We start from the raw sequence: 14,743 nt of genomic DNA on the forward strand, positions 1-14,743 counted from the left end.
GTCCTTGCCATCTGCGGCGAGAAGTCTGACGTGCCTTCAAACATTCCCAGAAGCAGCAAGGGAAAGCAGCTTCCTGCCGTAGAAGGAAGCTGAGAGGGAGAACTGGGCCAGCAGAGACGCCACATAGACAATGTGACTTTCTCTCACAGAGGTCACCAGCAAGAGGAAACAGCACTCCTGAAGGGGAGAAGCGGTTTGGAAATCAGCTGTGTCCGTGTTCCACCATCTGCTGCCGAGCAAGGGTAATTAAAATGGAGGGGAAACCTGTTGACAAGTTAATAACAGTGCTAAGATCTCAAAGGGGGTAGGTGGAAAACAGTCCATCATTAGTGCAGAACAGAAAGGCGGCCCTCAGGAAATGCACCACCATCCAGCGATGAAAGAGAAGCTGAGGAAGAACAAGGAGCCTCAGAAATTTCCCTGACTCGGTCAGCCTGCAGGAGAGATTTTGCTCCTATCCTTTCTCCTTGTTCTCCCACTGCAGGGAGACTTGTTGGTAGGCTCTCCCATACCACGCGCAGAGCAGCAACCCTAGGGACACTGCCTGAGCCTTCGGGTGTCCGGAACGGGTACTCTGGTAACTGAGTACTGCTAAGCCTTGGTCAAAGAGCCTAGCACAGAATTTTTCTTCCTTCTGCCTTTGGAGGTGAATTCAGATGCTCAGTGGAGCTCCTGGCAAAGCAGGACCATGTAGACGGGCATGGTGAGCATAGACCACCCCAGACTCAGCACCCCAATAGCAAGGACAGGAGAGCACGAGTTTTAATGTTATTGCCTGGGAATTTAGCTCGATGAGTGAGGTGGGATGAAAGCAGCCCACCCCAGGTAATCAAAGTCTGGTCTCTGTCTCCCATCCCAAAATATGCCTCTGTACATCTGTCATGGCTCCTCATTGCCAATTTCTACAAGACAAACTCTTTAGTAACTTCTACGACCTCTGACAGAGTTGTCCCATCTTTCGGCCTCACTTTGCTACACCCTCCCCAACAGTCCCTTTCCTCCACACACACAGAGCTTGTCCTCCTCCCTGAGCATTCCAGCCTTTGCAAATTTATTCCCTCTGCTCTGGCAGATCTCCTTTTCCTTTTCTTCCCGAGCAATTTCAAGGTACCTTTCAAGAACCAGCTCTGTGAACTCACCCCTTTAGGGGTCCTTTCCTTTTTTTTTTTTTTTTTTTTTTTTTTGCCTCTAGTATCTTCACATTGCATTGAAAGTATCTGTTTATCTGTTTAATAATAACCTGGCAGTACTGATAATATAATCATGATAGCATCATTAACTGAATGCTAACTGTGTTCAAGGCACTGGACTAGACTTTTATGCATATAATCTTGACACCTCCCAAAAGACCGTATGCTTATGCCAGTAGCAAAGGTGGGATTCAAACCCAGGATGACCAGTGCCATAAGACAGTCCTTGTCAAAAGGAGGGACTATGTCTTATTCATTCCTGAACCCCAAGATTTTATCAGGTCCTCAAATAAGTATATGTAAAAGGAGGGAAATAAAGACACATAGAGGTCTTGACCTATGTTAACTGCCAACACCAGCTGAATATTTACCATCGGCCAGCTTGATGCACAGCAAGCACTTTACTCGTCTTCATTTCATGTTTGCCCAAACACCTGTGAGGTAGGTGCTATTATCATCAGCATCTGTGTCACGGAACCTGATTGTATAATAGATGCTCAATTAATACACTTGGAATGAATTCATCTACATGTTATAGATGTGATAACTGAGTTATCACATAACACTTAAAAGAGTTAAGTATTTGGAACACACGAGATAGAAAGCACAGTCAAGACTGAAAAACAGGTGTACCCTCTCAAGCCCACAGTAGAAAGGCTGGCCAACAATTATCTCTGTCTTTAACACTCGTGCAGTTGGAGAGCAGCACTGGAGATTTTCCAGTGAGGTATGGAGGGTTTCTGATGTGGTCTTTGTATTATGCTTCAAAATTGGCATATGGTGAAAATCAACCCTGGACTATTTACTTAGGAAGCTTGAATCCTGGTCTTAGCCCTTGTGCTGGACCGCAGATTAGCCTTCATGAGGCCCCTGACCCGAGTCCAGTTCCTGTGTCAGCAAAGCATGCTGGTTTATATGCTCAAGTAACCAATATAGTGAGTTAGGTCACCTGTGACTAAGATAATTCACTGGTGATTACAACTAGTTGCACAACTGAGGCCTGATAAAGGTCTCGTGGGTGCTCACTGACTGCCAAGCAAGAGAGACAATGCATGGAGTCAGCAGTGACCTCAAAATTCCCTCCAGCAGGCAGCTCCGAAAAGTACAATTAGCAGACTTGCACCCTTCCCAATCCCAGGCAACTCTGGATCCCTGGGGAAGCTAACACTGTCTCTTTTCCTCTGGTTTTACTAACACCAAAATTGTACATTTCTCCACTTACCTGCGGTAATAAAAGAGCATCATTGTTTCCAAAAAGCAAGGCTCAGGGAGTGGGGCTGGGGCTCTGTGCATCACTTCTCATTGCAATGATGCGGCACCAAAAAGCCATCCTTCATCATGTAAAAGACACTCTCCATACTGCTGTGTCTCTATTTGCAACAGCCTCTGAGATATTCATGTGATAGATCATATATTTGCCTGAATCAATATTTCCCTGACACTGGGAAGCCCGCCATCCATCCGTCCCATTTCATTTGATAAAGCCCTTCTGTGTCGCCTTTACTTAGGCTGACAGGATCACAGGTCCTCCTTTCCCACCTGATGGATGATGACCAGATGAATGATTGCTTCATAAATTACCATCTTGGGAACAGAGCTCCAGAACACAGACATGCCTACCCAGCGGTTGAAGAGACATCAAGGAGACGTGGTGTGAAGGGCAAAGGCTCATAGAACCCAATCTGGGAAAGCTCTTAGTCCAACATTCTAATTGAACAGAGACAATGAGGCTTAGAGCAGTTATGTAACTTGTCCAAGTTCTGATGGTTAGTTGTAAGTACACATCGGATTCTCACCGCATGCACCAGCTATCCCCAGAGGCCTTGACCCTGTTGGATTTTTTTCTGACCTGTCTGAGAAAGATGGAGAACAATGGTTCCAGTGTGACTCCCAGAAAGGAGAATTCGGTTCAAATCCTGTCACTTAGCACCTAGCAGACCCCCATGAAGTGAGAACTCAGACACAGATAAAACATCCCTGGAGATTTCCACCCATTGTCTTGCGGCTAGAGAAATCAGGTGACCAACAAAGTATGCAAAGAAAAACTCAAGTTAGGTGTCCCATGTATACCAGCATTCCTGTGCAGACTCCTCCTCTGATCTCGAACCCTGAACCAGACCTGCCTGCTGGAGGAAGTCAGTCTGTCTTTCCCATTGCTCCATGTCCCACATTCCTCATGTGCATGGGGACAGCCAGCTCTTCCAGGCATGTGTCACAGACCAGAAACTGGACACCTCTTTATCTACCCTTTCACGCTACATTTATCTACAGAACTGCTCAATTCTACGCATTCTGCCTCCCCAACACCTCTGTTCCCCAGCAGAGTGCTGGTAAACCTTTAACAACCATCAGTCCCCCCGCCCCCCACAAGAAAGCCCCTGACCTACTGATTTGTCCATTTTGGTGCTATAAATACTCTACCATGGCCAATATCAAGGTACCATCGCAATGTCACTGAAGTTGGGGAGAGCTGTGCAATAGCACCGTTCACAGAGCATTTCCACCACACAGGGAAAAGAGATGAAAATAGCCTCAAGAGCACAGATAATAGCAAAATGCAGTGAAATCATTAGGAAGCCATGACTTTGGAGTGTCTATTACCTTTGTTTTTAATGTAAAATGTTAAATTGTACATTGATGTAATTTAGTTCATAATAAAGACACTATTTAACAATTGGCTGAAAATTTAATAACTGACTCTTTTAAGTCCGTGTAAGCGGGCTCCAGGACCCCACTGTGCGTCTGTCTTCCTGCCCCGGGTTCCTGTGACCTCTTCAGTCCTTATCCTCTGCATACTTTACCTGGGCTATTTTAATAGCTTCCTAACCTGCCTCCCAGCTCTGGCCTTCCCCATTCCCTACCATGCTGTTCTACGTTTTCAAAATGTAGTTCCTAATCGCCCTGCCTAATAAATGGCAGCTATCTCTGTCTGCAAGTCAAGCATAAACTCTTCCCCTGAATAGTCGAGGCCTTGTACCACAAGATCTCAGGGCTTCCTCTCTAATTTTCTCTCCCAACTGCCACACTGCCGGTCTCTTGTACTTCAGGGGCTGACAGACCTGGTTTTGAAGTTCACCTTTGCCGTTTATTAGTCAAGTGACCTGGGACAAGTTACTTAACTTCTCTGATCATTAGTCCTCTCGACTGAAAAACGGGGGAAGTCTCAGAATGGAGGGTTAAACCAGATCACACATACTATTCCAAAATCAGTGACCTGCCCATTTAAGTGGTGGTATTACCTTCTATTTATGAGTTTATCCTGTGTGTAAACCCTGGTTCTTTATGGTATTTATTTCTTCGTTGTCCCCACTTGATAAAATAGAGACGTTTGACAGCCAGACTCACATTCCCAATGCTGTGCTATGCTGCAGCCAGTCTGTTTAATTTCCTTTTTTTTTTTTTTTTTTTAAAGATTTTATTTATTTATTTGACAGAGAGAGATCACAAGTAGGCAGAGAGGCAGGCAGAGAGAGTGAGAGGGAAGCAGGCTCCCTGCCAAGCAGAGAGCCCGATGCGGGACTCGATCCCAGGACTCTGAGATCATGACCTGAGCCGAAGGCAGCAGCCTAAACCACTGAGCCACCCAGGCGCCCCCAGTCTGTTTAATTTCCTAATCTTTGCTAGCATCACCTCCTCCACCTCTGAACTTTTACTCCTGCACTCTGCCTCTGAAAAACTCGTCCATCCACTCAATAATCAAAAGACACAGAACCCAATTAAAAAGAGGGCAAAGGATTTGAATAGATATTTCTCGAACACACGCACACAAACACAAATGGCCAAAAGCACATGAAGAGATGCTCAACATCATCAGTAATTAGAGAAATGCAAATCAAAACCAAATGAGATCCTGCTTCATACCCACCAGGACATCTATTATCAGAAAGACAGACAGTAACAAGGTTATGGAGAAACTGGAGCCCTCATTCATTGCTGATGGGAATGTAAGAAGGCACAGACACTTTGGGAAACTGTTTGGCAGTTTCTCAAAAAGTTAAACATAGAGATAACATATGACCCAATAATTCCAGTCCTAGGTATATATCCAAGAAGAATGAGAGCTTCTGTTTACACCAAAACTTGTACATGAGCATTCATTGCACCATTACTCATGGTTGTCAATAGTGGAAATGACCGGGGCGCCTGGGTGGCTCAGTGGATTAAGCCTCTGCCTTCGGCTCAGGTCATGATCTCAGGGTCCTGGGATCGAGCCCCACATTGGCCTCTCTGCTCAGCAGAGAGCCTGCTTCCTCCTCTCTCTCTCTGCCTGCCTCTCTGCCTACTTGTGATCTCTCTGTCAAATAAATAAATAAAAATCTTAAAAAAAAAAAAGTGGAAATGACCTAAATGTGCATCAACTGAGGAAAGGATAAATAAAATGTGGTCCATCCATACAATGGATTTATTCTGTTATAAAAAGAAATGAAGTTTCAATACACACTACAACATGGATGAACCCTGAAATCATGTTAAGTGCAAGAAGGCAGTCACAAAAGACCACATATTGCATGACTTCATTAACATGAAATGTCTGGAGTAGGGAAATCTATAGACACAGAGCATAGTTGCATGGTTGCCTGAGGCTGGAGAGTGGTGGGCGGGGGTGGGTGGGAAATAGGGGTGACTGCTCATTAGTAACAGGTTTCTTTTTGGGGTGACAAAAATGTTCTAAACTTAGATTTGGTGATAGGATTTGATGATAGTTGCACATTGCTGTGAATATACTGAAAAACATTGCATTATACTTTAAATGAGTGAATTTTATAGTATTTGAAGTATATCTCAATAAAGATTTTTTAAATGCCTTGAAGGAAACAATCTCATTTGTAATTGCAGCAAAAACAATTAAATACCTAAGAATAAACTTAAGCAAGGAGCGGGAAGATCTACACACTGAAAACTGCAAGACATTGATGAAAGAAATTGAAAAAGACACAAATAATTGGAGATATTCTGGACTCATAGATTGGAAGAATTAATACTGTTAAGTTGTCCACACTACCCAAAGCAATCTACAGATTCAATGCAATCCCTATCAAAATGGCAGTGGCATTTTTTCACAGAAATAGAACAAACAATCCTAAAATTCGTATAGAACAACAAAGGATCCCAAATAGCCAAAACAATCTCGAAAAAGAACAAAGCTGGAAGCATCGCACTTCCTGGTTTCCAACTATATTATAAAGTTATAGTAACCAAAACAGTATGTTGTGGCATAAAAACAGACTCATAGATAAATGGAACAGAAATAAACCCATGTATGTATGGTCAATTAATTTATGACAAAATCTATCACCAATTAATATACAATGGGAGAAAGGACAGTCTTTCCTTTTTTTTTTTAATTAATTTATTTTTTTCAGCGTAACAGTATTCATTGTTTTTGCACAACACCTAGTGCTCCATGCAATACGTGCCCTCCCTATTACCCACCACCTGGTTCCCCCAACCTCCCACCCCCACCCCTTCAAAACCCTCAGGTTGTTTTTCAGAGTCCATAGTCTCTTATGGTTCGCCTCCCCTTCCAATTTTTTTTTTTATAAACATATAATGTATTTTTATCCCCAGGGGTACAGGTCTGTGAATCGCCAGGTTTACACACTTCACAGCACTCACGATAGCACATACCCTCCCCAATGTCCACAACCCCCTCCCCCAAGGACAGTCTTTTCAATACATGGTGCTGGGAAAACCGAGTTCTCCCCTATACCATACACAAAAATCAGCACAAAGACTTGAATGTGGGACCTGAAACCATAAATGCCTAGAAAAAAACACAGGTGGTAAGCTCCTTGACTGTAGTCTTGGTAATAATTTTTTGGATTTGACACCAAAAGCAAAGACACTGAAAGCAAAAGTACACAAGCGGGACTACATTAAACTAAGAAGCTAAAGGAAACCATTAAGAAAATGAAAAGGTGGCCTATGAAATGCGAGAAAGTCTTTATAAACCCTAAGTCCAATAAGTGCTTAATATCCAAAATATGTAAAGAACTCATAACTCAATGGGGGGGGGCAACAAAAAATGGGCAGCAGAACGGAATAGACATTTTCCCAAAGAAGACATACAGATGGCCAACTGGTACATGAGAAGATGCTCAACATCCCTAATCATCAGGGAAATGCAAATCCAAACCACAGTGAGCTATCCCCTCCCATTTGTTAGAATGCTATCTCAAAACACAAGAGTTGGCAAGGATGTGGAGAAAAGAAAAGAAAGAAAAGAAAAGAATTTTGCACTGTTGATGGGAATGTAAATTTCTGCAATTACTAATGAAACCATTACAGAGGTTCCTCAAGAAGTTAAAAACAGAACTAGCATATGATCCAGCACTTCCACTTCTGGGTATATACCCAAAGGAAAGGAAGTGTCTACCTCAGAGAGCTACACCCCACTGTCCATGCAGCCTTGTTTGTGATGGCCAACACACGGCAACAACTCAAGTATTGGGCAACGGATGAACAGATGGAGAACATGTGATAGATACGATGGAATATTATTCAGCCATAAGAAATAAGGAAATTCTGCCATTTGTGACAACGTGGATGGATCTTGAGGGCATAATGCTAAGTGAAATAAGCCAGACAGAGAGGCAAATACTGCTTGGTATCACTTATATGTGGAATCTTTGGGAAAAAAAAAAAAGTTAAATTCAAACTCACAGAAAAAGAATAGGGAAAGGTTGGGAAAAGAACTCAAACTTTCACCATAAGAATAATCAGGTCTGAGGATCTAACGTAAAACATGGCAACTATAGTTGAATACCTATATTATGTAATTTAAATTTGCTAACAGAGTAGACATTCAATGTTCTCACTAAAAAAAATAATAATAAATAAAATTTAAAATGATAAATAGGGGCACCTGGGTGCCTCAGTGGGCTAAGTGGCTGCCTTCGGCTCAGATCATAATCCCAGGGTCCTGGGATGGAGCCCTACCTCAGGCTTCATTGCTCAATGAGGAGTCTGTTCCTCCCTCTCCCACTGAACCTCCCCCTGCTCTTAAGCAAATGAATAAATAAATAATTTTTTAAAAAATCATAAATAGGGGCGCCTGGGTGGCTCAGTGAGTTGATCCTCTGCCTTCGGCTCAGGTCATGATCTCAGGGTCCTGGGATCGAGCCCCGCATCTGGCTCGCTGCTCAGCAGGGAGCCTGCTTCCCCTCTCTCTCTGCTTGCCTCTCTGCCTACTTGTGATCTCCATCTGTCAAATATATAAATAAAATCTTTAAAAAAAAACTTTAAAAAAATGATAAATATGTGAGGTAATGGATATATTAATTAACTAGATGGTGGGGATCTTTTCACAATGCATACCTATCTCAAATCACCACTTTAAATATAAATTTATGATTTTATGTGTACAATTTGTCAATTATACTGCAATAAAGCTGGAAAAAACCTTAAAAAAAAGTTTATCCATCCATCAAAAATGATGGTGCCCACCTAGTGCCCATCTTCCTACTCCTAGTTGGCTGCAATTTCTCCCTCCCCTAAGGCCAGAATTCATTAGATGTTGTTTCTTCCCTCACTTCCTATGGTAGCTATTTGTGTACCATTTTCATCTATTAGACTAAATAGCCTCAAATTTTGTGAATGTGCAAAATGGAGCAGATTCAGTAGCATTTCTGCAAGGTCACTCACTCTTCTGTTACGTTTTTTTCACGCAGGGAAGGAAAGGTGTGCATTTGAGCCCACACGGGGGGAGCTGTGCCTGACCTGGGCCCACTCACACAAGCGTGTTGCACACACGTGTGCCATCCAGCATGGCATGGATGTTTGTGGGGGTGGGGGAGCTAGCAAATCTCTAAGTGGGTAAAATCTACTGCAAAACGATGACTGAGTTTTACCGGCTCAGAGTCTTCTGTGGCCCTTAGCCCACCCAGTGCTTCACGTGAGGTAGAAATTCAAGGCATGTACGTGAAATTCTTCCCTTGGCACTCAGTTTGAGACTATAACCAGCAGAAGATTGAGCAAAATTGCCGGCAGGATGACCTCCAAGGCCAAAATGGAATTTATTCTGCAGCAGTTTTAAATGTTTCTTTCACCCCGTGGCATTTTCCTTTGGAGCAACACATTATCTTTGGTGTGACTTATGAACGACAATGTGTACCCTCCTCCCCCGGCCCCAGGATGAGCCCTAGCGCACCCTGGATAAATGGAGAAAGGCTGGTTTCATTCCTTTGGCTCCCCAGGGAATAGGAAGCTGGTAGAAATCTCATACTGAGGCACGAGGCTGGTGAACAGTGTGGCTAATACCCCAAGAGAGCAGAGCAGGACAGGGGGGCAGCCTTCACCAGCCACAACCCTAGTGCAGAGACAAAGAAGTGGGGGTGGAAAGGAGCCCAGTCTGTCTCGGGCAAAGGAACCAGACGGCTTTTGCCAACCCCAAGACTCTGGGTCTTCTATGCAAACATTCTTGTTCTGAAAAGGGCTGCCGAGGAGCACGCCCTGAAATCTAATTTAATTCTTTTTCCTCGGAAAGATCAAGCAGAGAAGACAGAGGCGATCCATTTTCACAGAGTGTGGTCCCGCGCGGTCTGTCGCTGCCAGAGTGTGCCTGCTGCCTCATTTGCTGGTCACTGACACTGAAGCAAAAGCACACATCCAGGGGCACATAAGCACCTGCGCACACGGGCAACTCACACACGAGCACACTTGCGCTCACGTGCAGCGGGCACTCCTGGGCGCAAAAGGTCTTTTGTAGGTGCTGGGGGCAGGATGAAGTCAGTTGCTTGCATTAAGACTGAGCTAGGAGACCAAAAAAAAAAAAAAAAAAAAAAAAAAAAAAGCATTCATGCAACGCCACCTAACGGTACTTATACCTCATTACAGTCTTCGGTCCAAAGGGCTAAACTCAGCCTGTAACTTTGGATCTGGCCCTGAGGACAGGTTTCATCTACTGCATGATTTTTGCCAAGGGCTGACCTGCCACTTCCACCTCTACCTTGTGCTCCAAGCCCCAGCCAGCCAGCCTTTGAAGATAAGCCCTGAATGTCAAAGTTCATTTCATCCCCAACTGGACTCTCCCAGGGCTGAGCTTTGACTCGCTTGCAGTTTGGGGAGACCCTGGGGACCTCTTCTTATATACACACTGGTTATATCAAACCATACCCTCTGAAGTTAGCTGGGTGGCTCCTGTTGGATTTTGAGAGCCCTGGGAGATTGCAAGTCCCTAGGGACTTCCAATAAGGAAGGAAGGGCTTTTGTGGGAGACTAGACCGGGCACTGACACCTAGAGTGGGCCTCACCAGCCTTCTTGTTCTCCCTGTGCTAAGTAATTTCTTCCTTAGCTCCTCCCGGCAAAAAGAGTGAGTCATCGCATCCTTTGAAAGGCTGTAAGAACAAAATCCATAGAAGGATTGTATGGATTTTGTAGAAGCTGAGCTTCCCTCTCTGCGAAATGACATTGACATTGCAAAATGCACATTGATAGGTTAGCAGTCAAAGAGCTATCTGAAGTGACAGGTCCCTTCCAGCAGAGTCCTGTATGGGTTGCTGACAGCATTTATGTAAAAGTAAATGTATGCGCTATTTGCATGCTTTACCCTTTTAGCTGCAATAATGAACCTACTATCGTACTAGGTGGGATCAGAAAGCCTAGTTGTGACAACCCATTCTCCCTCTTCCTCTCTCTCCTCCCTCCGTTTTCCCCTTTCTTTCCCTGCTCCTCTTATTTCTCCTCTTCCCTCTACATCCCTTTCTTGAATCCTTCCTCAGCAAAAAATTGCTAGCAACAAATATATTGTCCTTTGATGATGAACCCAGCTATCCACCCCCTAGAGTGAGGGAACTAATGCCCTAACAAAGTAACCAATTCTCTTTGCCTAAGACTTGCCCAGTTTTGAGCTGAAAGTCTTGTGTGGACAAATCAAGATGGTTGGCCACTCTAGATCCAAACACTGTGTGGCTGTTGAGGTAATAACATCATCTTCTGCACCCTTTCTTATACATTTGCAGCAAATGTCCATGGGTCTGAGCAATCTAGGTGCATCTCTTCTATGAAATCCGTGAAGCGCCAGGCATGCAGGATGGCCCTCTCCCTCCCCCAACTCTGTTCCGGGTCCCCAAACCTGGCTCAACTTCTCTTTTTTGGATCAATACTCTCTTGGCATATTTTAACCACATTCTGGATTGAGACATTTGTCATCTCTGCTTTGACTCTTTCCTTCTTTACCTACGTGCAATTAATCACAAGTTCTATTGATTTATACTTTGAAATGCCTGTGGAATACACTTTTTCCCATCTCTACTACCATCATAATAAAAATTATAATAAAACCAACCCCAGCTCTAAGGACCAGTTGAAGCTGACTCAAGAAAGAATGGAAGGACAGGAATAGGAATCAACAGTCTATACAATTCAGAACTTCCTCCAAATTATTTGATGATGAAACTCATTTTTCACAGAGCAGCTGATGGGACCATTGTTCCATGAAGTGCAATTTGGTAAAGGTTCATCTAGCCCGCAGACACACTGTTTTGCACAATTAGAAAGAATGTTTAAGAACATCAGATCAAGCTGTATAATTTTATGTACAAAAACTCTGAGACTGTAAGGGCCACAGCACTACAAGACACATGGCTCACCTCTGGGAGACAGCCACCTTTGAATCAGGTCTCCTGACTCTCTTCAGCGTTCTCTATACTGTACCGTCCATTCCTTCCTCCTTGGCGATCTGCATTTTGCAGCCGTTCCCTGAAATAGTCTTCCTCTCAACCCCCACTGAAATTCTGCCCCATAATTCAAGGCCAACCTCAACTTTCAACCAACACTTCTACATCATTCGCTAACCACACAAGCCCACACAGGTGCCAACTTTTGCTAAATTACTCTAACGGTTATTTTTATCATCTAGTGTACTAGCTAGTTTCAAGCATTATAAATACCTAGTACGTGTATCGCCACAAGCCAAACTAGTGACCATGACATTTATTTCTAATCTGATACATCCTTTGAAATAGTTTATTTATATATTTTATTTAATTTTTTTCAGAGAAAAAGAGCACATGCATGAGTGGGGGGCGGGGAGTGCAGAGGGAGAGAATCTCAAGGAGAATCCACGCTGAGCACAGAGCTCCTACTGGGGCTCCATCTCGGGACCCTGAGATCACGACCTGTGCCAAAGAGTCTGATGCTTACCTAACTGAGCCACCCAGGTGCCCCCTCATCTGCTCCATCCTTTTAAACTGAGCCTAGAAAGAGCTCCAGAAGCCATGATACCTTCAGCATGATACTCCAGATGGCCACAGCCAACCAGTCATGGGTAGCACGTGAAACGAAACTTCTAGGAGGCCCTGATTTTGTGGTTAAACTATCTCACATGTGCAGCTTTTGGACCCCCTCACAGAGCAGAGCCAATGTCTCCAAATTCTTTCACATAACTACTAGCTCCAAGGATAGTCCTCTGCCCTAGCAACTGTGCGACAATTGTGAGAATGTTTGAATATCAATCTGGAAGTGACAAGAACGTTGACATAATGCTTCGTTAAAAAGCACTTTCACACATGGTACCACAGCTAATGAATTCTCACAACCCGGGGAAGCAGGCATGATTCAGCTCTCCAGTTCCTACTAGACAGTACACTTCTGAGGGACGAGAAGCTTCTGTTTCTGATTGGCCTCTCTGGTGCTCAGGTCAGAGTACACAGTCGATCTTGTGGAGCTGAGGTATGAATTCTGAGCATGATACACAAGGGCCGAGAGAATGTGTAACTTGCACCAGGTCACCACCTCCCCCAGCCACTGCACCACACAGCCCGGCTGAGTCTCAGAAAGACTCCCGGGCACCTCGCATCTTCCATGTTTGAATTCTACTGTCATGGGCTTTTCCTTCTTCCTGGTAATGAAGCACAACCTGGTGGGTTAATTAATCCTTCTCGATGCCGGGCAGCAGTAATAGGATCAAGAAGAAAGCTTTTCTCCTCCTGTGCTCCCAAGGGTGCCTGGCGGGAGCCCGTGAGGAGATGGAACACAGCCTTCAGTCTGTTAATTGTTCAAGAGCAAATCATCTGTCAGAAGGAAACTGAAAAAAAAGACACCACTGAATTCAGAGGAAGAACAATAAATAACATTCAGTGCGATACCCTTGAGAAAAATAAAGCTGCCAACATCCTGCTTCTGAGGGAAAACAGAAATGCTCAGTGTCTCCAGACCTGTGGAGGACAGTACAGTGTGATGCAGAGAGAAGACGGCGAGCCCGGCGACGGGCTGGCTCTCCGACCCACACGGGGCCCCCCAGCCCCAGCTTCACACTCGGCGCCCCTGCCCCAGGGAGACAGAGGCTGACAGCTAGGAAAAATGATCATTGAAATCAGAGACATCATTTCCTAAAGAAAGTCCCTTTGAGGGAAGGGGGTAGAGGAGTATACTGCAATTGTCTCCTCCTAGTCTCCCCACTTCTACCATATGCTCCCAAATCCACCCTAAATGGCTCCCCAGGGACTTCAAAATACAAGCTAACCCCAGGCTCTGACCCCTCTCTGACTCTGCAGCCACACACCTCTGGCTTCAGCAGCACCGTGGTGCTCGCGGTGCCACACAGGACATGGCTCCACTCTGAGCCTCTGACCCCTCTTTCCTCTCCATCAGGAGGGTCTCCTCCTCTAGCTGGCTAACTCCTCCTCAGGCTTTAAGGAGAGTCTCCCCTACTGTCACCACTCCCCCACCCCCAGCCTCTATCACCAGAGCCTCTGTGACACTCAAATGTCACGACCAGGCCAACAGTCCTGTGCCATGGTTACGGAAAGAGATACCTGAGCTGGATGGCCTGGGCTTGAGTCTAATCTCTGCTGCATATCACTTGTGTGATCTTTTTTAAAAAGAAAGGAAAGGAAAAAGAAAAAGAAAAAAAAAAATATATATATATATATTAGGAATCTCAACGTCCAATGTGGGGCTCGAACTCTCAACTCTAGGATCAGGAGTCTCGTGCTACACCCACTGAGCCAGCCGGGTGCCCCTTGCTTATGTCATCTGGAGTTCACTTTCTTGATTGCTGGATGCCTCTGTTGCTCACTTTAAAAATACAGTAGAGATAATAGCAGTTTCTACTTCAGAGAGTTGTATGAGAATTAAACTGTTTAATACATGTAAATGACTCAGATCAGTGTTCCCTGTGAGACGGCGTAGCCATCAATCACATGTCGCTATAACCGTCAGGTCCCTCTTCCTCTCTGAGCTGTGAGTTCTTGGGGAACACAGTACACAGCTCATCAATTTGGTTATGCCCAGCACTTAGAGTACATTTTCCCAATACCCACATCCCTCTTCTGTGTAAGAGAATTAACAGTCCCTCCCCACCGCACATGACCTGCAGTGATCTCCTAGGGGAAAGAGTAGTTTCCCTGCCCGTTGACACCGTGCATGATCGTGTGACTCGTTTAGCCAATAAGATATGAGTGGAAGTGACAGCCAATTTCAAAAAGAAGCTTCAAGAGGCATTGCATGATTTCACCTGCTCCCTTCCCTCCTCTGCTATAAGAACAGCGTGTCCCAGACAGAGGTCGTTCCTTCATCCTGGGTCCCAGGAGCCAGAACATATCTAGGAACA

This window comes from Meles meles, chromosome 17 (assembly GCF_922984935.1).
Source record: "Meles meles chromosome 17, mMelMel3.1 paternal haplotype, whole genome shotgun sequence".
Taxonomy (NCBI): Eukaryota; Metazoa; Chordata; class Mammalia; order Carnivora; family Mustelidae; genus Meles; species Meles meles.